This window comes from Leptonychotes weddellii, chromosome 12 (genome assembly GCF_054177405.1).
Source record: "Leptonychotes weddellii isolate Sample4059 chromosome 12, ASM5417740v2, whole genome shotgun sequence".
NCBI lineage: Eukaryota > Metazoa > Chordata > Mammalia > Carnivora > Phocidae > Leptonychotes > Leptonychotes weddellii.
The window spans coordinates 20,337,094-20,362,063 of NC_138380.1; the positions used below are offsets into that span (position 1 = coordinate 20,337,094).

The 24,970-nt window shown below is 42.3% G+C and overlaps 1 long non-coding RNA gene across 2 annotated transcripts in view; it reads left to right on the forward strand.

Annotated features, from left to right (window-relative positions):
• Positions 1-24,970, forward strand: part of LOC145716480 (uncharacterized) — a 36,902-nt gene that overhangs the window by 1,678 nt on the left and 10,254 nt on the right. For both annotated transcript variants that reach the window (XR_014139140.1, XR_014139141.1), the window contains exon 2: positions 422-812. This is a non-coding gene — a long non-coding RNA (uncharacterized LOC145716480). The remainder of the gene's footprint in view (positions 1-421; positions 813-24,970) is intronic.

Here is a 24,970-nt window from a genome sequence, read left to right on the forward strand (position 1 = left end):
TCAAGGAGAGGCCATGAGGCAGATATACTGTTATTATTATTTCATTTTGCAGGTAGAGAAACAAGGGCATGTAGAGATTATTTGCCCAAACCCAGACAATAAGAGGTGGAGCCAGGTCTGAAAGCCATCAGCTTGACCTCAGAGTTGTGCTCTTAACCATTACCAGCATTTTCACATTGCAGGTTGATCCCCACTGAGGAAGTACAAAATGAACTTAGTGGGTCATGACCAACATTTCATAAAAGAAATAGAAAATATCAGAGAGCATCAAACTTAGTAAGTCTCTTGTTTTGTGAAGTTTTTATTTCAGATATATAAATGTATGTACATAGGTTTGTGTATTTGTACTGGATCATGATACTGGTTTACTGGATTACAGCTACAAAAAGTTTGAAAGTACTGCATTACTCTTTCTCCACAGCACTTCTCAGACCATGAATCCTCCACAATCCAGAAGCTGCCGGAGGGCAGGGATTTCATCTTGTTCATGATTTTATACCAGCATCTCACGCAATGCCTGGCTCATAGTAGACCTTCAATAAACATATAATGAGAGACCTCTGTGTCCACCCTCCTCAGACATGCAAGTTATTTTCTTAAGACAAATGAGCCTGTGAACCCCAGTTCCTCTATCCAAAAGCCTCTTCATTCTGGATAACCAAATATTGTAGAATCAGTCTCAGGGAAAAAAGCAGAAAAATCTACCCTAACAGATTAAAAGAACTGGATTCCAATGAAGTGACAGTGATCAGCTTCAGCACGTGGAAGTCAGAAACTGTAGACAGGATAATGTCAGAAGACAACTCTATAAGGTAAGGTGTAGGTAGTAGTTACATTAAGAAAGAAGGGATGACTTGGGGCGCCTGGCTGGCTTAGTCAGTGGGGTGTGTGGCTCTTGGTGTCAGGACTGTGAGTTCAACCCTGCCTAGAGCAGAAAGAAAGAGAGAAAGAAGGGAGGGAGGGAAAGGAAGGAAGAAACAAGCAAACAGGGAGGGAGGAAGGAAGGAAGAGAGAGAAGGAAAAGAAAGAAAGAAAAAGAAAGGCAGACTGACTTAAGGTGACTTAATCTTGGCACCCAGAGCAAGGATAAAAAGAAGCCTAGACCCTTGAGAATATATTGGGAGTTCATCAGCCTTGGCAATGCAGGAGATTCCCAAGTTGGCTTTGCTTTCAATAAGCTGCTGGTCATTTGCGGACACCTGGGTGGCTCAGTTGGTTAAACGTTTGCTTTCAGCTCAGGTCATGATCTCAGGGTCTTGGGATTGAGCCCCGTGTTGGGCTCCCCGCTCAGTGGGGAGTCTGCTTGTCCCTCTCCCTCTGCCCCTTACCCCGACTTGTGGTCTCTCTCTCTCTCAAATAAATAAAATCTTAAAAAAAAAAAAGAAGCTGCTGGTCATTTGGCTGGCTGAATTATAGTGTGTGCTAAGAACCAAATGAGTCGTCCTACAGATAATAAATGCTCCGGGTAATCAGAATTGAACTTATGTGGGAAATTTCAGAGAGATGTACTTTGATTTGGCCTTGAAGGGTGGGCAAGATTCTTATGGGCATAGAGCAGAAAGGTGAAGACCCTTTAACCGGGTGGATTGTTGTGGGAGACCGAGCAATAGGTGGAAGTGGGAGGCCTCCAAGTGTGTTTAGTAAGTAAAGCAGCAAGGTAGGTCTCAGTTGGGGCAGCCAGCATGCAGGCCTGTCCAAGGTGGTTTGCTCACTAGTGGGACACTTGTCACAGGATCTGACTTGTGGGAGGCTTTTAGCTCTAGATTTGACTGTGTCCCTTGGGGTGGGTAGGGGGAACCAGAGGGGATAAGGAGATGAAGAAAGATGGCTGAAGCAACAGTTTTCACAAGGGACCCTTCAGGACCCACTGTGTAAGAGTCACCAAGAGTAGCAGCCTCCCCATTTCTACTTTGGAATCTGTGCAGCTCCAGCCCCATAAGGATTATCGGGAACCTGGAACTTTATAAATAATACAAGGGAGTTTTGCCTCTTTGGGAACACCAAGGGCTGGCCCAGGCAGGGTCTGCTTTTCCAGAAAGTGCTGGCCCCAGGAGCCACACCCCCATGCTTTCAGAGGCCACATCGTAATATGGGTTCTGGAATCAGACTCCTGGTTCAAAGCCTGGCCATACCACTTCCTACCTGTGAGACCTTGACAAGTCACTCAACATTTTAAGCCTCTGTTTCTCTGCCCAAGATGTGGAGGTTAAGAGGTAATATAAGGACTCCAGACAGAGCCTGGACCCAGGAAGCACATAGTAAGCGCTGGGTATTATTAGCTCTTCCTAATTATCATTAATCATGCAAATTGCTTGGTACAAAATACAGGTGTGATAGATGGTGGCTGTTGTGGTGGTGATGATGATGAATAAGTGTGAGCACATGTAAATATCCCTGGGGACTCCCCCAAAAGCTAGGGAGAGCATTCAAGGGATGCCAAGACAAGGGATTTGTGTAAGGGAGCAATGTGTTACAAGGTTAGAAATGTCAAGGTGAGTTTTTGTATGCCTGAGGATGGTTTGGGGAAAAGAGGATGGAAAAGACTGTTTACTGTTACTTTATTTAAATTAATATTTCTGTATTAAGGTAACAACTTTTAAGGTGCCTGGGTGGCTCAGTTGAGGGTCCGACTCTTGATTTCAGTGCAGGTTATGATCTCAGGGTCATGAGATCGAGTCCCATGTTGGGCTCCATGCTCAGTGTGGAGTCTGCTTGAGATTCTCTATCCTTCTCCCTTTGCCCCTCCTGCTTGTGCTGTCTCTCTCTCAAATAAATGATCTTTAAAAAAAAAAAAGTAATACGGACGCCTGGGTGGCTCAGTTGGTTAAGCGACTGCCTTCAGCTCAGGTCATGATCCTGGAGTCCCAGGATCGAGTCCCGCATCGGGCTCCCTGCTCGGCAGGGAGTCTGCTTCTCCCTCTGACCCTCCCCCCTCTCATGCTCTCTCTCTCTCTCAAAAAAAAAAAAAGTAATAACTTTTAAAATCTATTTTTCTTTGAGCCTTTAAGTTGATCTCATCTATTTCAAAATCTAGGAAATTTTAACAGTCATTTTCAAAGGGCCCGCCTCTCCCTGAACCCAAAGTCTGTTGATGACCCCCTATCTTATGTATTTCCTGCTTCAAACTGTTTCCCGAGTGTCTGTCCTGCCTGTGAGACTTTGAACTATGATCAGGAACTCCTGTCATATAGACACTGCAAGTTCAGTCAGTTAAAACCTGGCCTCATTATCTTCCCTCAAAGCTGCTCCTCCTCCTGTAGTCCCTGTCTCAATTAACAATGTCTTTTGGATATAACATCTTAGAATCCTTTTTATATGATTTGTCAGGTCAATTCAACACACATTTATTGGGCACCTCTCTATACCAAATGCCAGAGTGCTGGGGATACGGTGGGAAACATGGGCCTTGTCCTTGAGAAAAGGCTGATTAATGCTCCTTCAACTCAACTGGAATACACTACACTCCTTTAAATAACTACTTCACTCATTTAATGTTGTTAAATAACCACTAAACATTTTAAACTGCATTTATATACATAACATATCTACCTTGCCTTTTAAACTCTGTATTTAAATGCCTGATCTAATAAACAGAATGTCCTCATATAAAGAATAATAACAACAACAATAACTAACTTACTGAGCATTCACTAAAAGTCAGGTACTATTGCAAATTCCTGTGTGAACTCATTAATTCCTTCCCAGCAATGTTATGAAATAGGTACTATAATTATACCTATTTCATAGATAAGAAAACTCAGACACAAGAAATTAAGTTACTTGCTCCTAGTCAGTTATCTAGCAAACCTAATATATTTAAAATCTAATAAATTTTAAAATCTAATATATTCAACTTTAAGTATAGTGAATGTCAAACTCTCTCTTTTTTAAAGATTTTATTTATTTGAGAGAGAGAAAGAGAGCATGCATGAGTGGGGGGAGGGGCAGAGGCAGAGGGAGAAGCAAACTCTCTGCTGAGCAGGCAGCCCAAAGTGGGGCTCGATCCCAGTACCCTGGGATCATGACCTGAGCCAAAGGCAGACACTTCACCGACCGAGCCACCCAGACACCCCTCAAACTCTCTCTCTCTCTCTCTTTTTTTTTTAAGTAGGCTCCATGCCCAATGTGGGGCTTGAACTCTAGATCCTGAGATTGAGTCACATGCTCTTCCCACTGAGCCAGCCAGGCACCCCCAAAGTCCCTTTCAATACCATTTGCAAACTAATAAAAATCTCTAATACAACTCTGAAATCAATTACTGAATTATATATTTTACATTGGAATCCCAAGGCTAATTTATCAGATTCTTTAATAAATTATCTACATCTTACAAACATTGAAAATACCAAATTACACAGAATATTACTAGAGTTAAGACAAAAATACAAATTCTGTGGATTTATTCTATCATTCTCATATATAATTCTGAACTTTTTAGGATTAAATACTATTTATCATCCCAAGCCATTGAGGTGACTGCCTCAAGCCAGCCAATTGACTTGCCTCTGCAGGAGAATGGGGATTCCCATCTCAGTAGGCTGAGATTGGTTTTTGGCCAAGATATATCAGAGAGATTCTTCTGCCACCACTGTGAACATGCCAAGTCCCTTCAATATAATCTATGTCAACAGAGTTCTCCTAGATCCTGCCCTACCCTACAGATTAGATTCCCCCTGGTGCCTAACCTAGTTCTTTCTGGACCCATTGATCAGGTTATGGGGTAGATAAAATTCTGGTAACAATCTTAAGTTCCTTCTTCTCTTGATTAGATACAACTGATCTCTTCATTGGATGATTACATTTGGCATCCTTTCCCTATTCTTGACCTGTCTGCCACAATCCTAAGGTCATTCCTAATGACAAAAAAAAAAAGGTAGATTGGGCCAGGCTGTAGAGGGTCCTAATGGCCTTCTTAGGAATTGGTTCTTAGTTCGGGGCAACAGTTGGCTTTTGACAATTTTGAGCAAGACACTTACAAAGTCAGAATAGTGTAGATTCACCAGGAATCCAAATATGAATTGAGTCACTGATCCCTAGAAGGCACTCAAGGCTCGCCACTTCTTCACTCTCTTTAGGGTGGAGTCAGGATGGTGAGCAAGAAATTTCACCCCACCCCAAAGTCATACCCATATCCACAAAGGAAGAAAAACTTGCTGAAATTGGAGAATATGGCTTAAAGTACATTTTCTAGGGGTAGAGACTTTAAAAGGTAGAAGGTTCAGGATGGGTAAGTGTGTTCTCCCTTCTACTGTCAACATATCCTGAGTGGTAACAGGGCTCTCTTTGCCCTACTTGGAGGCACCCAAGCCAGCATCTTCTCTTTTCTCCTTCTAGGAAGTCTCCAGGCCCTGGGGCTACAGCCCCACCTATGATGGCTTGGACAGCCCCAGCTTTTGGGCAGAGAAGTTGCAGATTTGTCTTTCTGTCCAATTTCTCTGGTGAGGGTGGCTTTTCATGCCACTAGGAAGTAAAGTTCTAAGACTCATGTTTGGGCATCAAGTCGGGGGGAATAGACAGAGATGACCAGAGTCCAGCCTGTCTTTCCTGACTTCTGCATTGTGGTTTGAGGCCAAATACCCAGCTAATAATAAAGTTCTCTTTTGCCTAGTTGTGTCATTGTTCCCTTTCCTTATATTTCCTCTAGTGACCTCTCGGGAAAGGGAGATGGCTGGCCTAGACAGGATTTAGGCATTCCCAGATCTCCAACAAGATATCTTCTCCATGTCATTTTAATAACAGTCCTTGGAAGATATTCTGAACTCCCTAACAGACCAAAATTAGGCTGGAAATGTTTAAAAGAAAAAGAAAAACCAACGGGGAAATAAAGGAAAATTCAACATTGCTTGGTAACTAATGAAATACTGAGGGACTAGGAGGGCAAAGGTCAGAGGTAATTCCAAGGTTTTAAGAAGTAAATGACAGAAAGATGGTGGTGTGTTCGACAGTCATCTAAAGGGACAGCCAATTTAGATGGAAAGAGGATGTGTTTGGTTTCAGACAGATTGAGTGACGGGTGGCAACAGGGAAGCCATATGTTTTGGGAAGATTACTCTGGCAGGCAGCAGCATGGAGTGGAGGTGGGGAAGGCTGAGGCAGAGCAATCAGGCATGAATGCAAACTGGTGGTGCCCGTGGCTTAGAAGGGAGGGAGGGATTTGGGAGACATCTGGAAGAAAGCTTAATAGGTGTTTGGAGACTGATTAGATCTTGAGGGTGATGGAGCAAGTGAGTTGTCCAGTAACTCCCTAATACTTACCTAATAGCTTTAGACAGTTGCTCTTTTTAAATATCATTCACTCATTTACTTATTCAACAAATACCTTTTAACGGTCACCTTTGGGTGTGACTTGCTAACTCAAGAGATTCCCCTTCTCTGGAAACTGCCCCCATTCGCAGAAATGGCCCCCAGAAGTCACTCCTATGCTTCAAAACCCTCATCCCCCATTGATGACTGACTCAGGCATGAACTTGACCCAAGGTATGCCAAATATATTCTCTGTCCTGGGAGTTTAGCATGTTTGACTAAGAGATACAGACTGGAATCATGCTAGAGCTGAGTCACATTAATGGTGGAGTTAGAGAAAAGATCCATGAACACCCCTGAGGTCCCCAAGGCTGCACTATCCCTCTAGCCACAGATGATTAGTCTGGCCACGAATGATTAGTCTGGAAATAGGTACCTGACTCAAGTTGGCTAATCAGATCATTTCCTGGAGATTTTGAAATTGGAATTGAGATCTCTCTCAAGTTGGCTAATCAGATCATTTCCTGGAGATTTTGAAATTGGAATTGAGATCTCTCTCTCTCTAACTTTACAACTTTTTTTTTTTTTAACTTTGGGAGCTGTAAGCAGAACCAGTTTCCACCAAATCAACTGGGGAACAGAGACAGTCCATCAGTAGTGAGAGAAGAAGACACAAGAGAGAATTTCCCAGGGTCCCCACAGTGCTCTAGTCCATAGTTCTCTTCTTGGTATTCACAGGATCCCTGCTGATGGGTTCCCTAAGTTCCTGAATATTCTCCTAATAAATTGCCTTTTTGGCCTAAAGGACTTTGAGTTGAAGTTTCTGATGGGTAGACACTCCCAAGTTAAAGAGTTCTAGTGAATGTATATCTGTGTGTATGAGGCTCTGCGCAAGACACCACAGATCCACTATGGAGCAGGCTTGGGATTCTGTACTCAATTTGCTCAGAGCAGTGAGGAGAAGAGAAATGCTGTTATCAATAACTATGATACAGATAAGAAGAGAAAATCCACTAGAGATGTACAAAGCAAGCTCTTTGGGGACTTACAGGAGGCCCAGAACTGCTAACAGCAGGGCTGGACTAGAACGAGGCAAGCAAGGAGCCACTGACTCTCAGGGTCATGTGAGTGCAAGCTTGGTGCTTCCACAACCCTGAGAGAGCGTGCCTCCTTAAATTTTGCTCCTTAGGCACCTTTCTGGGCTCATCCCACATCTGACCCTGGCTAATAGTGAGGGTCAGGAGGACTTCATAGGAAAGTTAGTACCTGAACTGGACATTGGGGAGGAAGGAGTTGGACTTGGTGGCAAGGTCATATAACTCAAGGTAAAGTTAACATTATCAAAAGTACTCCCGTGAGAACACAAAAGGATTGCTCTAGAATCATCAGACTCTTGAGTATGACTTAAGTATCCAGAGCATAAGGAAGGAGGGCACAGTAAGAAAAAAGGAGGGAACATAGAGTGAGACTCTGCAGGCAACAAGAAAATAGTGGTGACTGTTAGAAACTCGGAAGTGACATAATCAGAGCGGTACTTAAGAAGATTAATTGAACAGAATGGCCTGAACTAAAAAGGAAGGGCTAAGGTCAAGGCAAACATTTAGAGGCTATTGTGTTAATCCAGGCAGAAAGGTGAAAGTCTAAACAAACTGGCACCAGGAATGGAGAGACTATAGGAAAAATAATACACAATTAATACAACTTGACAATTGATTGGATGTTGGAGACGAGGGAAGAGAGGAATTCGAAATACTGCTAAACTCTGTGCAGCTATAACAAAGGATGAAAAAGCATTTGATGAAATGATGTCCAAAATATATACATGAAAAATGCAAGTAGAACTGTGTATATGGTATGCTATTTGTATTTTTTTTTTATTTTGCCTGGGTTTTTGTTGTTTTGTTGTTGCTGTTGAGGTATAATTGACCTATATCATTATAGTAGTTTCAGGTATACAGCATAATGATTTGATATTTGTATACATTGCAAAGTGGTCACCACAATAAATCTGGTTACCATCTGTTACCATACAAAAGTTAAAAACAAATTTTTTCTTGTGATGAGAACTTTTAAGATTTATTTTCTTAGCAACTTCCAAATATGCATTACAATGTTATTGGCTATAGTTACCATGCTGTAAATTATATCCCCGTGACTTATTTGTCTTATAACAAATAAGGAGGTTTGTACCTCTTGACCCCCTTCACCCATTTCGCCCACCTCCCAGCCCCTTCCCCCATCATTTGTATTTTTAAAAGGGAAAAAATGTAAATAAAAATACTTCTTACATATGCAAAATATAGGCATATATCCCTAAAGAAATACACACAAAACTTTGGCATTACTGGCCTGTTAAGAGGGGAGGTAGATAATTGGTGTTCAGTATGGGAGAGCCTTTTCAATGTACGTCAATGAACCTTTTGAATTTTGAATCATTTTGATGTGTATTACCTGGTAAAAAACAATTCCTTAAAATTACTGAACAAAAACAACCCCAAAGCCCAAAGATGAGGCTGAAGTATGGAGCTGGTGACAGCAGCTCCATTAACAAAAATAAAGACAGGAAGGGAAGTTCATTTGAGAAAAAAAATGATGTGTTTAAATTATGACATACTGAGACTGGGATGCCAGTTGTATATACATCCAGTTGGAGGCATTCAGCTAGCAGTGGTGGAGGGGAGAGCTAAGCAACACAAAGTCATGAAAGAACTTTGCCAGAATAGTCACTGTAATGGTGCAAACAGAAACCAGAATTCATGGGGTGCCTGGCTGGCTCAGTCTGTAGAGCATGTGACTCTTGACCTCAAGGTTGTAAGTTCAAGCCCCATGTTGGGTGTAGAGACTACTTAAAAATAAAATTAGAAAGAAGGAAAAAAGGAAAGGAAGGAAAGAAGGAAAGGAAGGAAAGAAGGAACCAGAATTCGATGGGTAGCAGAATAAAGGGGAAATGGGAGAGGAGAGGTAACTAGAGTAGGCTATTCATTTAAGAATGATGGATAAAAAGGAGTAATGGAGAGGTTGTGGAAACTAGAGAGAGATAAAGTCAAGGTAGAATGAGGGAGTGTTGAACATATTTTTAGGCTTCTGGAGAGGAGCCAGTAGAAAGAGAAAGGTTGAAACTACAGGAAGAGGGAGGAATTGATGGAGCAAGGACCCTAAGGAGGAGAGAAAGCACAAAAGTGGGATGAGGCTGAAAGGAGGTGGGGCACCTTCACATTTAAGAGAAGCCAGAGGAGAAGAAGGAAGGATGGGTGAGGATATAGATGTGAGTGTTTATAAGGGATTCATGAAGGAGAGAGGATTCAAGCTGGTTTGTCCTGTTTTCTCTGTGAGGCAGGGGACTAAGTCGTCTGCTGAAAAGGGGACCCAGCAGTCAATAGCTCCAGAACAATGGCGAAGATGTAGAACAGGCCTTGCTTAGGGAGGAATGCACCATGCAAGGGCAGACAACAGGCTGACCACTAGTGTCGAGAGCCCAACTGAAATGAGGCCCCACACAAATATGGTGACACCAATCAACATGACTCATAGAGCACTTTCTGTGACTTTCCATAGCAGCCCACAGACACTCAGGTGGCCAATACATAGTTTTGTTTCCTTGTTTTGGGCTTTCTCTTTTCTTGAGAGTCAACTTAGGTTTGTTTATTTTTAACTGTGCTAAAATACACTCTACTGGTTTGCTCAGGCTGCCATTAACAAAATACCACAGACTGGGTAGCTTACACAACAGAACTTTATTTTCTTACAGTTCTGTAGGCTAGAAGCATGAGCTCAAGATGTCAGCAGGTTTGGTTTCTTCTGATGCCTCTCTCCTTGACTTGCTGAAGGCCACCTTGCCGATGTGTATTCATATGGTCATCTCTCTATGCATGGAGCTGTCTGTTATCCCTCTTTCTCTGTGTCCAAGTTTCCTCTTCTTCTAAGGACACTGGTCATGTTAGAGCCACCCTAACAACCCCATTTAACTTAATTACTTCTTAAAAGACCTTATCTCCAAATACAGTCACATTCTGAGGTGCTGGGAGTTAGGACTTCAACATATGAATTTCAAGGGGATGCAATTCAACCCATAACATGCATATAATAAAAAATTTAATATCTTAACTATTTTTAAGTGTATAGTTAAGTGTTTTGTTTTATTTACATATTCATTATGGCTTGTGAGTCTCACTTGCTTTCTATAGTAAGAAGATATCCCAGGGCCAAATAAAATTTCTCAGGCTCATTCCTGCCTCATACTAGTAATCAGCCATTCCTATTAGTGGGGAAGGGTATTTAGGGACCACAGTCTAGATACTAGGAGTAATCATTGCTATTGGGTTGTCATCTTCAATGGATAATGCTATGATAATGCTATCTCTTTATATTTGAAGTGTATTTCTTGTAGATAGCAAATACTTGAAATTTGCTTTTTGTTCTAGTCTAATAATCTGTGCCTTTTAATTGGGGTGTTTAGACCATTTCCATTTAATGTGATCATCAATATGGTTGGTTTTAAATTTATCATCTTGTAAAGTGTATACGATTCCATGTGGGTTTTTTTGCTCCATTTTTATATTTGCCCATCTTCTTTTGGACTGAGGATTTATTTTTCTTTTATGATTCCACTTTATCTCAACTATGCACTTATTAGTTTGACCTCTTTGTTTATTTTTTTCAGGTTGCTCTAGATTTTACAAATATGTGCCTTTAATTTATCACTGTCTACCTTCATTTGATATTATATCACTCCATGTTTAACATAAGAACTCAACTACAATCTAAATCCATTTCTGGCTGCCTATCCTTTCTTCTATCTTTCTCATAGGTTTTTCTTCTATATATGTTACAAACATCACAGTAAATTATCCTATTTTCTTTAACAGTGAACTATATTTATAATGAATTTTAAAATGAGAGGGAAGCATATGAAAACATGTTCAACATCATATGTCATAAGGGAAATGCAAATTAAAACAATAATGAAATACCACTATATACTTATTAGAATAGCTAAAATCCAAAAAAAACAACAATACCAATTGCTGGTGAAGATGTGGTAGGGAAACCTAAACTGTAATTGACAAATTGCTGGAGGCTCAGTGTGGACAAATTTGAGAGTTAAGAACTCTAGGGGGCCCAGTATTAGGGGTTCCCATATTTTTGTGTATTTTACCTCCACCAGATTCTCACATTGAAAATAAGAAGTGGGGCACCTGGGTGGCTCAGTTGGCTAAGCATTTGCCTTTTTTTTTTTTTTTTTTAAGATTTTATTTATTTATTTGACAGAGAGAGACAATGCTAGAACAGGAACACAAGGGGAGTGGGAGAGGGAGAAGCAGGCTTTCCGCTGAGCGGGGAGCCCGATGCAGGGCTCGATCCCAGGACCCTGGGATCATGACCTGAGCCGAAGGCAGACGCGCTTAACGACTGAGCCACCCAGGCGCTCCTAAGCGTTTGACTCTTGATCTCAGCTCAGGTCTTGATCTCTGGGTCTTGATCTCAGGGTTGTGAGTTCAAGCCCCGCATTGGGCTCCATGCTGGTTGTGGAGGCTACTTAAAAAAAAAAAAAAGAAAAATTCCCTCATGCCTTTGGGGTGTGTGTTGGGGGGTGGGGTGCCATTTTGAAATTTGCCCAGAATATTTTCTTCTCCTAACAAGGCCTGCCCTTAAGACAAACTATTTCACCAGAGCCTAACTGACCTGAGGAAAGGAAAATACTGAACTCTAGCCCCCTCTAGCCCTTCTGTCTCACCTAAAGGGAGGATGAAGAGATTGAGTAGCACTCATAAAGGTCACAGCCCAGGAGCGCAGGCTCACTAAAAGACTAAGATCTAATCATCATGCTTTATAATATTTCCCCTGCCCCCCACAACTCAAGCATCAGAACCAGACTCAGATATGGCAAGGATACTAGAATTATCAGACCAGAATTTAAAATAACAATGATTACTATGCTAAGGACTCTCATGGCAAAAATAGACAACATATAAAAACAAATAAGTAATGTAAGCAGAGAGATGGAAATTCTTTTTTTTTTTTTTTTAAAGATTTTATTTATTTATTTGACAGAGAGAGACAGCGAGAGAGGGAACACAAGCAGGGAGAGTGGGAGAGGGAGAAGCAGGCTCCCTGCAAAGCAGGGAGCCTGATGCGGGACTTGATTCCAGGACCCTGGGATCATGACCTGAGCTGAAGGCAGTTGCTTAACCAACTGAGCCACCCAGGCACCCGAGAGATGGAAATTCTAAGAAACAATCAAAAAGAAATGCTAGAAATAAAAAACATCATTATGAAAATGAATGGCTTTGATAGAGTAGATAGTACACTGGACACAGATGTGGAAAGAATTAGTGAGCTTGAAGATATAGTTCAATAGAAATGTCCAAAACCGAAATGCAAAGAGAAAAAATATTGAAAAAAAAACAGAACCCAATATCCAAGAACCGTGGGACTATAACAAAAGGTGTAATGTACACATCAATGAAATACCAGAAGGAGAAAAAAGAGAAAGGAAGAGAAAAAAGAGCTGAAGCAGCAACTGAGAAGTCCCCAACATTAATAACAATGTATCCATATTGGCTCTCTTGGCCCTGCTCCAGCTAAGGATGGGCCAGAAATCCTAGGGAGTTAGACCCCCAACAATAGCCCTCCATCAGCAAATGGGTGGGAGCTGGAGGATAAGAACCCCAGCTTCCTCACTCCTTGGTTGGGACCCCATGAGGCATGTTCTATACTGTTTCCCAGAGTTCTTCTGTGGGATCCAGCCTCAATGCCCACAACAGGCCCCTGTTGTATCACATACCTTCTGTTGCCTTCCTTCCCTGTCTCACTTGCCCATTTCCAACAGGGCTTCCTGGGATCACTTCCCAAATAAAAGGCTTGCCCTGTAATCCTTGGCCACAAGATTGCTTTCAGAGGTACCCAAACTAGTACCTCTAGGTATATTCATTATGATGTATTACTTCTACGATAGAGGAAGATTTGAAAAAAGAATTGCCCCATCTATAAGGTGTTTTCAAGCATGAACCTAAAGACAACATTTTAGCAGTGTATTTATATTATCTAAATAGCCAGTCATTTGATGTATTTGGAGAGCAGAGACTGGAAGAGTTACATGAGGTAGAGTTCTTTAAGTTGGATATTTGATATTTTGGTGCCAGGCCCACTGTAATGCAGGAGCAGGACAGGAAAACTTGCAATGTAGTTGTGGCCCCATTATCAATTGACCATGTGTCATGTTTTTTGTACCAAAAGAGTAGAGCAAATAAAACATTGTCCCTTTTATGCAAATAAATCAAGAGTATAAACTGCTTTGAGGTATTTGGAATTCAAGATATATTGTTATGCTATTTTTTGAACAGCTAGGTGAAGTTTACTTTGTATTTTTACTTGACATACATTCACATTGCTGAGTATTTTAGCGATGACCTTAAATGCTGGGTAAATATAAAATTTAAATATATTTTTAGATTATAAAGAAAGTGACTAAAACTCTGAATGAGAAAAAATTGTCTCACTGAATTTAAGACCAGCTAAATGTTTGTGAAGGAAAAAAGATTAGAAGAACATGTATTAAAATTATAAAGTAATTTGTATATAAATTGATAAGATAGGTTAGGGGTTTTGTTGGTTTCTGTTTTTCAAAATTTTGTTTGTATGATTACATTATTTTCATAATGAATACAATATTTTAGAAGAAAGTTCGCAGAAGCAAACAACACAAGATCTAATTAAAGAAGAGCTGCTTTAATATTCAGCTGTCTGCTTGCTTGATTTGAAACTTCCACAATAGGAAAAGAAGACTCAGAAAACAACTGTGCAAAATTTTGTCAGCCACTGGTTATTAAGCAGGGTCTCCTCATAGATTAAAGTGTATTTTTAATAAATTTTTAAATGACATGTAATATAAAAGTGCAAAAATTGGACATAAAGAGCTCAGTGAAATTTCAGTCAACTCACCTGTGTAACAATCATCCTGTTGGAGAACTGGAACATCCCCAGTACCCCAGAATCCCACCTCATACCCCCTCCCAGTCATTACCACCCAGTCCTCCCCAAAGGCAACCATCAGCCTGATTTCTAATGTCATAGATTCGTTTGGCTGTTTCTGAAGTTTATGTAAATGGAAATTTACATTATGAATTCTTTTGTGTCCCGGTTCTTTTGTTCAGCATAGTTCGTGAGATTAACCATGTCATATGTATAAGTATAGCTCCTTCCCACAGTTTACGACTATACCACAATTTGTGTATTGTACCTTCTGGGTATTTGAGATGTTTCCAGTTTGATGTTATTATTAATAATATTTGTATATTCTCGTGCATGTCTCTGGATGCACGTATAGATATGCAGTTCTATTAAGGAAATACCCAGGAATGGAGGAGTTCTAGATCATTGGGTAGGTGTTATGTTCAGTTTTAGTAAATATTCTCTGTTTTCTAAGGAGGTTATACCAATTTCCACCCCCACCAGCAGCGTGTGAAAGTTGTAGTTGGACCACGTTCTTTGTCAGTACTTGGTGTTTTCTAATTGTTGCCATTCTGGTGGGCAGGTGTGGTATCTCGTGGCAGTTTCAATTTGTCTTTCCTTCTTGACTAAAGAGATTAAGCACCTTTTTCCATCTTATTGACCATCTGTATATCTTATGAAATGTCTGCTGAAGACTTTTGCTCAGTATTCTATCAAATTGTATCTTTTTCTTAATGATTTGTAGGAGTCATTTATATATTCTGGATGCCAGTCCTTTGTGGGTTATATATCCTGCAAATATGTTCTCCTACTCTGTGATTGTCACTTCACTCTCTTCATGGTGAATTTTGATAAACAAAATAAAATTTTTCTTTTTTTTTTTTTAAAGATTTTTATTTATTTGACAGAGAGAGACACACAGAGAGAGGGAACACAAGCAGGGGGGGAGTTGGAGAGGGAGAAGCAGGCTTCCCGCAGAGCAGGGAGCCAGATGTGGGGCTTGATCCCAGGACCCTGGGACCATGACCTGAGCCGAAGGCAGGCGCTTAACGACTGAGCCACCCAGGCACCCCAAAATAAATTTTTTTTCTTAATGGTTAGTGCTTTGTGTGTCCTGTTTAAGAGATCTTTGCCTACCCTAAGATCATGAAGGTAGTTTCCTCTATTATCTTCTTGAAACTGTATTATTTAAATTTTCACATTTAATCTATCATGTACATGGAATATATGTTTGTGTTATGATGTGAAGTAAAGGTCAAGCTGCTTTTTTTTTTTTTTTGAACGTAAGGATATTCACTGGACCCAGCATCATTTATTGATGACTGTCCTTTCTGCACTATTCTGCTTTGCCAACACATAAAACAAGTGATTGGTTTTTTGTTTGTTTGTTTTTTAAGATTTATTTTATTTTATTTTTCTGTCAGAGAGAGAGTGAGAGAGAGAGAGAGAACAGAGGGAGTGGCAGACAGGGGGAGAAGCAGGCTCCCTGCTGAGCAAGGAGCCCTATGTGGGTCTTGGTCCTGGAACCCTGGGATCATGACCTGAGCCAAAGGCAGACGCTTAACTGACTGAGCCACCCAGGCTTCCCTAAAACAAGTGATTGTATATATGTGAGACTGTTTCTGGATTTGGGCTCTCTATTCTGTGCCAATGAACTTCACAGATTTTTTAATTCATGAAAGACAGAGGGAGAAAGGGAAAGTTTAGGGGCATTCATTATAAATATATATAAATTATAAAATGTATTATTATCATTTTATTTACTTTAATTTCAAAGTTGTTTTTCTTTTTAAAAACAAACATTCAAAACCATCAGCTGCTTAATTTTTTTTTTTTAGTTCTATAGATTATTATAGAGTAAGGGGTGCGGAGGTCAAATCCAGCAAGCCTCAAAATGATTCTCCACTGAGGTGCTTGGTACCAACTGTTTAAGGCAGTAAGCTTTGAGTATAATCTTTTAAAATTATTCCAACAAAGGTTAGAATGCTTTATTAGAAATGTATTTGTCTACAAAGCATTTTATATACGAATAATATTTAGATTCCAAAAACAGCTTACATTTCAGTTTAAATGTACTAGGATATGACGTGTGGAATTCAACTTTGGTTAGTATCTTTGGAGGGAAGTATCACCCCCTTTGTTTTGTTGTGTTTTGTTTCATACTGGTTTATTTAGGGGTTCCATTTTCACTCAATAGATTTTATGTACTTCTCATATGCTTCTTCACTCATTCATTCATCCAGTTCTGAAGGATGACTGAGTGTTATCTTGGTCAGCCAACCATCTTCATAACAAGATTTGAGGACAAGTCCTGGATTTTCTACAAGAGCTTCATTAATTTCAGTTACTTCTCCTGATAGAGACGAGAGTTCACTAGCAGCTTTCACACTTTCCAAAGCACCAAACTCATCTTGTTTGTTCCATTTTGTCCCAGCTTTAGGCAGACTACAGTAAACAACATCTGTACAAAGTTGCTGTGCAAAATTACTGATTCCCATTGTTCCAATATCATTTTCTGTTGTTATCCATTCGTGTTCGGCTGTGAATTTGAGCACGGAGAGCGGAGCCTGAGCGCAGCGTTCAATGGCCTGGCCCTCCTTCCCTCCCCTCCTCCCCTCCTCCCCTCCCCACCGGGGGTCACAGCTGCAGACAGGAGCCTCGGGCCCGGGGAGCAGCAGGAGCAGTGGGGGCGGGGGCGGGGGCAGGTGGCAGGCCACACGCTCCTTCACAGCTCCTAGTGCCATGTGCCCAGGGGTGGGAAGTATCAGCCACTTAATTTTACATTTTTTTTCAAGTTTTTGAGTATGAAATATATATTTGTGGCTCAAATATTAACATGTATACAAAGTTATGCAAATGTTGACCCATTTATTTAATTTCCATCTACCCTAAGAGGTAACTAGTGCCATTAGTTTCTTATCTTTCTTTCAGATATTTTTAATGCATGTATAAGCTACCATGAAAATATATTTTTCACTTTTTTTACAATGATAGTATTTCTATACACTCCTCTGCACCTTGCTTTTTTATTTATTTTTATTTTTTTTAAAGATTTTATTTATTTATTTGAGAGAGAAAGAATGAGAGACAGAGAGCATAAGAGGGAAGAGGATCAGAGGGAGAAGCAGACTCCCCGCTGAGCAGGGAGCCCGATGCAGGACTCCATCCTGGGACTCCAGGATCATGACCTGAGCTGAAGGCAGTCGCTTAACCAACTGAGCCACCCAGGCGCCCCTGCACCTTGCTTTTTTAAACTTAATAACATATCTTAAACATTTTCCTGTAATAATGCAAAAGAGATTCCCTATCCTTCTTATGGCTGCATAGTGTTCTATTACATATATGTATCGTCATTTAATTAGCTTGGTGAGGGACATTTTGTTTGTTTTTAGTTTTTCGCTATTATAAATAATACTACAAAAAGTAATCTTATGTGAATGGCATTTTACCTGTGACTGTAATTGTGGGATAAATTTCCTGAAGTGGAAATGTGAAGTCGAGGGGTTTCCTCGACCAGATACTGACAGATTCCCTGAGACATTGTTCCAGTTTACACTCTCCCCACCAACGGATGAAGGTGCCTCTTTCTCAGGAACTGTGCTAGCATCTCATAACCTCGTAATTCCAAGACAGGGCACAGAGTCCTCCAATCCAAGTCCACACTGATTAATTCAGAGGAGAGGTCACAAGCTGGGTCAAAGGAGAGCATCCATGGGCTTTTCGCTAAAGAGAGCAGAAATGAAGTCCTCTCTTTTCTCTGAGATTGTACGGTATAAGAATCAAACAAGTCGGGAGCTGCCAGAGTAGCCTTCTCTGCTACCAGGGGTAAGAGCTGCCTGGGAATCCTCCAGTCCAGGGGAAAGCAGGGCCGAGAGATGGAGAATGATGTGAAGGAGCGCCTGAATCCAATCTTGCCTAAATCCAAGAGGTTATGTGTGTCAAGAACAACTTCATCATTTGCTCCTTCTCTTTCTCTCTTTCCTCCTCCTCCTCCTTTTTTCCTCTTCTTCACTTACTCTAATTTTAGGGTTTTTTTTTCCCTACAACTCACAGTCTAAAGAGACTCAACTAACACAACTCCCCACCTTCAAGTTCTTAAAATAATTTAACGTTTTGGTTTACCAAACAAGATGCTCTATGTTCTTCTTCAACTTCATTCAACTCTTATTCAGTTGTGGTTTTCTGGTATCTAATTCTTGTTTAATTAAGGAGTCATCCAACATTGAACATCATACCTGCAAGGCCCCATTGTAGGGACTGTGGGAGATACAGTCCTTTCCCTTGAGGTGCTAAGGCCCTGGGGAGAGAGCCAGACATTTACACAGAGAAAGGGGATCAGCACCATCAGGAAGATCACTAAATGCCTGACCTAGTGAACAGGAAGCCAGACAGAAAAGGCCTCACTCTTCCCTAGGGTAGTCAGAAAAGAATTCACGTAGAAGACAAGACTTTGGGTTTTTAGTGTTTTAGATAGTACATTGACATGGTCCAACATTCAGAAGGTACATGTAATGTACAGTTTGTAGCTTAACCATGTTTTTTTTTTTTTTTTTTTTTTATTTGAGACAGAATGAGAGAGAGAGAGCACATGAGAGGGGGGAGGGTCAGAGGGAGAAGCAGGCTCCCCGCTGAGCAGGGAGCCAGATGCGGGACTCGATCCAGGGACTCCAGGATCATGACCTGAGCCGAAGGCAGTCGCTCAACCAACTGAGCCACCCAGGCGCCCTGTAGCTTAACCATGTTTAAGTGCACAGCTCAGTGGCATTGAGTCCATTCATGTGCTGTGTTACTGTCACCACCATCCAGACCCAGAACTCTTCACGTTGCACAACTGAGACTGTCCCCTTTAAACGCTAACTCCTCCTCCCCTCTCCCCGCCAGGCCTTGGCAACTACCATTCTACTTTCTGTTTCTATGAATGTGACCACTCTAAGTACCTCATAGAAGTGGAATCATACAGTATGTGTCCTTTTGTGACTGACTTATTTTACTAAGCATAATATCCTTAAGGTTCATCCATGTTGTAGCATGTGTCAGAATGTTCTTTTTATTTATTTTTCCTTTTTATTTAAGAGGGGGAGGGGCAGAGGGAGAGAGAGAGGGAGAAGCTCAAGCAGGCTCCATGCCCAGTGTGGAGCCCGACACGGGGCTTAATCTCAGGACCCTGGGATCATGACCTGAGCAGAAATCCAGAGTTGGATGCTCAACCGACTGAGCCACCCAGGCACCCAAATATTCTCCCTTTTTAAGCTGCATAATATTCCACTCTATGTATATACCTCATTTTGTTTATCTGTTTGGGTTTTTGAGAGTTCTTACTCTCCTGCTGTCCCATTCCTTCATAATTTGTACCATCAAGCAGTTTTCTAGAAGGTCAAGGCCTTACATGACTCTTCTTTATTGGGCAGAAGGACCTACTAGCATGACTGTCTTTTCCCAGAGACTACAAGGAGCTGACCTCCAACACCTCCAGTGGCCAGAGGCATCCTCTCTTAGTTAACTTGGCTTCTTCAAAGAAACACTTCCTTTCAAAGCCCTTCGGGATTTCAGTCCTCTCAGCCCAGAAGTCCTCTGGGACCTGAGCTCCCTGTGCTGACCCAGAACCCATTAGCATCCTGCTGAGCAGCTTCTGGCAAAGGCCCTCTGAGTGGGATTTTCTTCATATCCTTGGCAGGGAGCTTCAGGAAGTGCTGCCCGTTTTCACCCTGCCCCACTGATCGGGTGCCTGAGGCCTGCCGTTCTGGGGGTGGGGGAGGGGCGGTCCACCCTCAGCTATATCCTTTCAGATGCTTTATCTTCCAGGCACCTGGGACCTTTTGTGTTACCCCGGGCCTTTGCTCAGTCTTTCACAGGAAAAGACTGGGGCCACTCAGTCTCCTTCATTCTTTCTTTTTCCATTGCTTTTTTACCTTCTTAAAAAAACAGATGGACAATTGTACTGTAAGAGAATGCCCTTGTTCTTCGGAAATATACTCACGTGATACACTTGGTGAAAACACCAGGATGCTGACAGGCTGTGGGCAAGCCCAGGTCCTGGGGACTTAGGGGTAAAGGAGCATAGTGCCTCCAGTTTACAGAGGAATCAGAAAAAAATGCATCAATATAAACATATAAGGAAAAAGGATGATAAAGCAAATGGGGTAAAGTGTAACAATTGGTGAATCTGGTGCTATGCGTTGAATATTGTGTACTCTGAAATTCATGTGTTGAAACCCGAATCCCTAATGGATGGTATTTGGAGGCAAGGCCTTTGGCAGGTGATGAGGTCCCAAGAATAATAATAGGTGGAGTCCCCGTGAATGGGATTAGTGCCCTTAGAGATCCTAGAGAGCTCCCTCACCCTTCCACCATGTGAAGACCCAGAGAAAAGATAGTCTTCTACGAATGAGGAAGTGGTCTCTGGCCAGACACCGAATCTGTTGGCACCTTGATTTTGGATTTCCCAGTCTTCAGAACTATAAGAAATAAATTTCTGTTTTTCTAAACCACTCAGTCTGGGGCGCCTGGGTGGCTCAGTCAGTTAAGTGTCTGACTCTTGATTTTAGCTTACTTATGATCTCAGTGTCGTGGGATTGAGCCCAGTCGGGCTCTGCGCTCAGCCAGGAGTCTGCTTGTCCTTCTCCCTCTGCTCCTCCCCCCGCTCATGCTCTCTCTCTCTCAAATAAATAAACAAAATCTTAAAAATATATAAAAATCTTAAAAAAATATATATATATATATACCACTCAGTCCATGGTATTCTGTTATAGCAGCCCAGACAAAGAGGAAAATTCTAAACAGCAGATTATCTGATACGTTTATATGAAAATTGGATTGAAAGGCTCTTGGAGGGTGTGTACCAAGAAAACAAATTAAATGAAAAACCAAGGTAGATATTAACTGTGGGGTGGGGGGCAGGAATTGTACATACAATGAAATGAAAGCACAGTAAATCAATAGGCTCAGCATTCAGTTGCTGCAGGTGTTTACTGAAAGCCTTCTATGTGCCAGGCATGTTCTTAGGCCCTGGGGGACACAGTGGTTAACAAAGTCCCTTCCCCCAACAAATATAAAATCAGGATTTACATCAATAAGTATATAATATAATGTCAAGGTGTGTGTGTGTGTGTGTGTATCTGGTAAGTCGGTGAAGAAACGTAAAGCTAGGAAACAGATGGAGGGGGAGGATAATCTGGAAAGACTTCTCTCATGAGGTGATATTTGGGTGGATCCATGAATGAAATAAGAAGGATTTCAGGCAAACATCAGGGAGGAGAGTATTCTGATAGCTGGGAGAACAAGTGTAAAGGCCCTGGGGTAGGAGTACACTCAGCGTGGTCCCATGTTGGAGGAACTAGGGAGGCCACTGATGCTGGAGAGGAGTGATGGAGAGGGAGACAGGCAGGGGAAGAGGGAGCCCAGCTCCTGTAGGTTTTTTTAGGGCCTGGCAAAGACTGGAATGATTCATAATCATAATAAAGTACACACTGAATTCTGATTTTACTGAAACTTGTGGTCAGAGCATGGAGGTAGTGCAAAAATGTCAAATCCTCATCTACTGTAACAAAGTCAACAGAAAACATCTGAAGTTGGTAACAAGAAATAGGAGAACAAGCATATTATGTGGAAATGTGGAGATAAATACCAGAAGAAATAGCTAAAAGAGTTGACCATGGTTGCTTCTGGAAAGGAGCCTGTTGAATGGCAAGAGCGAGGCGTGGCGAAGGAGACCATTGCTGATTGTTACGAGCATTTTAATATCACGTAATTTTTAAGACCGTATGCCCATGTTGCTCTGACAAAACCGATAAAAACAAAACAGGAAACAAAAACCAGAGCGGTGACCTCCCGTGTCCTAGTTTCACGGGCGATGGCAGGGATGACCTTCTGTGATTGCCCCCCGCAGCCTCGTTCAGCTGCGTGGAAAGCCCCCGCAAAGGCTGCTGCCACCACCCGGTGCCATCAGCAGGTGCGCGAAGCAGATCTCTCTCGGGAAGCACTCTCCGGGCCAGCCCCGCTGCTTTGACTCTTGCTCACCAGGCAAGCTTGGCTCCCAGAACAAACTCAGCTCAGCGATAAGCAGCAGCCCGGGATGCGGCAGGCTGGGGGCTAGGATAAGGGATGGGACGGGGTTTGAACTTCAAACCAAACCGACCAAGGCCTTCTTGCTTCGCTTCACAATGCCGTGGGCCGTGTTCAGTGGCAGAAGTTATGCGAAAAGGGAACTTACGTTCACTGAGTGTTCACTGTGCTTTAGTTTATGTGCTGGAGGCTTTATATACATTTTCTTTAATCCTCACAAACAGCCCTGTGGGTTTAATGCTGCTAAACCGGATACTTAAAAAGGGTTAAGATGGTAAATGTTATATGTATTTTACCATAATTTAAAAAGAACAGCGACAACCTTGTGTGGAAGGTATTATTTCTAGTTTCCAGAAGAGGAAACAGAGGCTCAAGAAATTAAATACCTTGTTCCAGCTGCCCAGCCAGTAGGTGTCTGAGGCAGGTACATCGGGCTTGGATGGCTTTCTGTGCTGTTGCGGGGCGGGGGGGTCTCCGTGATAAGGCAAATGCTAAATGAAATGGAAGGAATGAGATCTAGGAGGAAAGTGTAGTCTTTCTTTAGAGTCTCACAATTTTGTCCGCTACCAGGTTGGTACTCCTCCCCAGAGGAGTGAGCGAATGCTGGGGTAAGGTGTACTGATGAACATCCCCCCCGCCCCCGCCCGCAGCAGCTCTGGGAGAGGGGTTCCATCAGTCTGCTTTGCACCCCTGAAGGCCATGCGGGGGAGGGTCTGCAAATGTTTGTAGCAAATGAACTTGCAGCTCTGAGACTTCTCAGATACTCCATGGGAGGCTCCTTTCACTTGATTTCAGGTTCTGAAGTAGCTGAATTTTTAGATGATGCAAATCCGGTTCTTTCCCTGCAGGAGTTGGAGGAAATGACAAGTGCTTGGTAGAGGGCAAAGAGATCATCAGCATATCATTAAAATGCAGTTGGGAGAGTAGAGTTGGAGGGGGGCTTAAGAGGGCAGGTGAAGGGGTGAAGAATAATTAGGATAATAACACCATCAAACACTTCTGCAAAGCATGCTGTATTTGCAGGCACTGTTCTAAGCACTTTCTATGTATTCATTTAATTCTCATAACCATGCTATGAGGTTATTATCAGTTAGCTAAAGAGTACACAGTTTATAAAGCATTGGATGATCCTATATGCCAATTTCTACCTAAGAAAAGTCTTATTTATAATAGACAAAAACTAGAAACCACCTGAATGTCCAACAACAGGGAATATTCAAGCCATGGAATTTATGTAGACAGAATGTCATCTCACTACCTCCTTTAATCTTTACAACAATGCCATAAGAGAGGTCCTAGTAGGAGCCCATTTTACAGGTATGGAGACTGAGGCTCAGAAACCTTATAAGGTTAGATTTGAAAGTAGATTTGAAAAAAAGAAACAAAGGGGCGCCTGGGTGGCTCAGTCTGTTTAGTGGCTGCCTTCAGCTCAGGTCATGATCCCAGGGTCCTGGGGTCTAGCCCCGCATCGGGCTCCCTGCTTGGCGGGGAGTCTGCTTCCTTTCCCTCTGCCTCTCCCCCTTCTTGTGCTCTCTCTCTCTCAAGTAAATAAATAAAATCTTTAAAAATAAATAAATAAAAATAAAGAAAGAAAATAGATTTGGAACCCAGCCCCATCTAACTTTGGGACCCAAGCTCTTACCTACTATGTTATCCTTCCTCGAAGACTGGAAGATAAAAAGTATTGCACAAAACTGCCATTCACCAGGATTATAGTCATATAAAACCTGAGGCTGTGGGCAAATGCCAACCATGACTACAATATATGAACTAGGTAAGGGGGTAATTTGAGCGAAGTGAGTAAAGTTGTTCTGAGTAAGATCCTCAAAGGATGCCCAGGACTGGGCATTCTTTCCCCCGCTTTCCCTGGCAACAGCCCCGTTTAGCTGTCATCATGCTGTGTGCCACTTTGAGCATCGGGGCCTTGGTGTCCTGGGTTCCAAAGGGAGAGACGGGGCAGAAAATAGAACTTTTCCTTTCCCGGGTTCCCCTGGGACCTGCAGACCTGCCCCGATACACCCTTTGCTGAAGTCACACCTGCTTGGAGCAGAAGACTGTGGCCAGGGTGTCTCTGAGGCTGGCCTCTCGGTTGCGTTCCATGCCTCTGGGAGCCCGGGACTCCACTCACGTGGCCTCCTCTCTGTCATGGACCCCTGTGTCCTTCTGTGCACCATCAGTGGTCCAGGGTGCCTTAGGTGACACTGGGCTCCTTTGACACAAAACAGCCACTCACCCAGAGCTTGTTAGCATAGCTGAGTCTACACACGACCTCAGAGGGGAGACAAGAGAGGTTTGCCTGGAAGCCACACAGTGTCATCACCTTTCTTACCAAGCCTGGCTTCCTGCCACCTCTCTGGCTCTTCTCCATGTCTTTCTCGGGTCCCCTTGACTCTTCCCTCCTGACTGGTCTCCTCTCTACAGAAGCCCAGGCAGGAATTCCTCCCTCTGCTTCATGCAGAGCCCCTTGCTCTCCTCTCCCTGCCAGCTCCACTCCCACAGGTCACGCTAACCCCCAGGAGATTCGGCAAAGGTTTTTTTTCCTCAAAAGACACCTCCTTTCTTAAGAGGAATTCTAGTGACAACTGTTCAGGGGGAAAAAAAAATTAAGCCTTTTACATTTTCAGTCATCTGAGGTCAGCTTACTCAGAAAACACCCTGGAACAGAGATCTGTGTGCAGGAGGCTTCAAGGGACGTGCTCTTAGAACAACCCCTGTA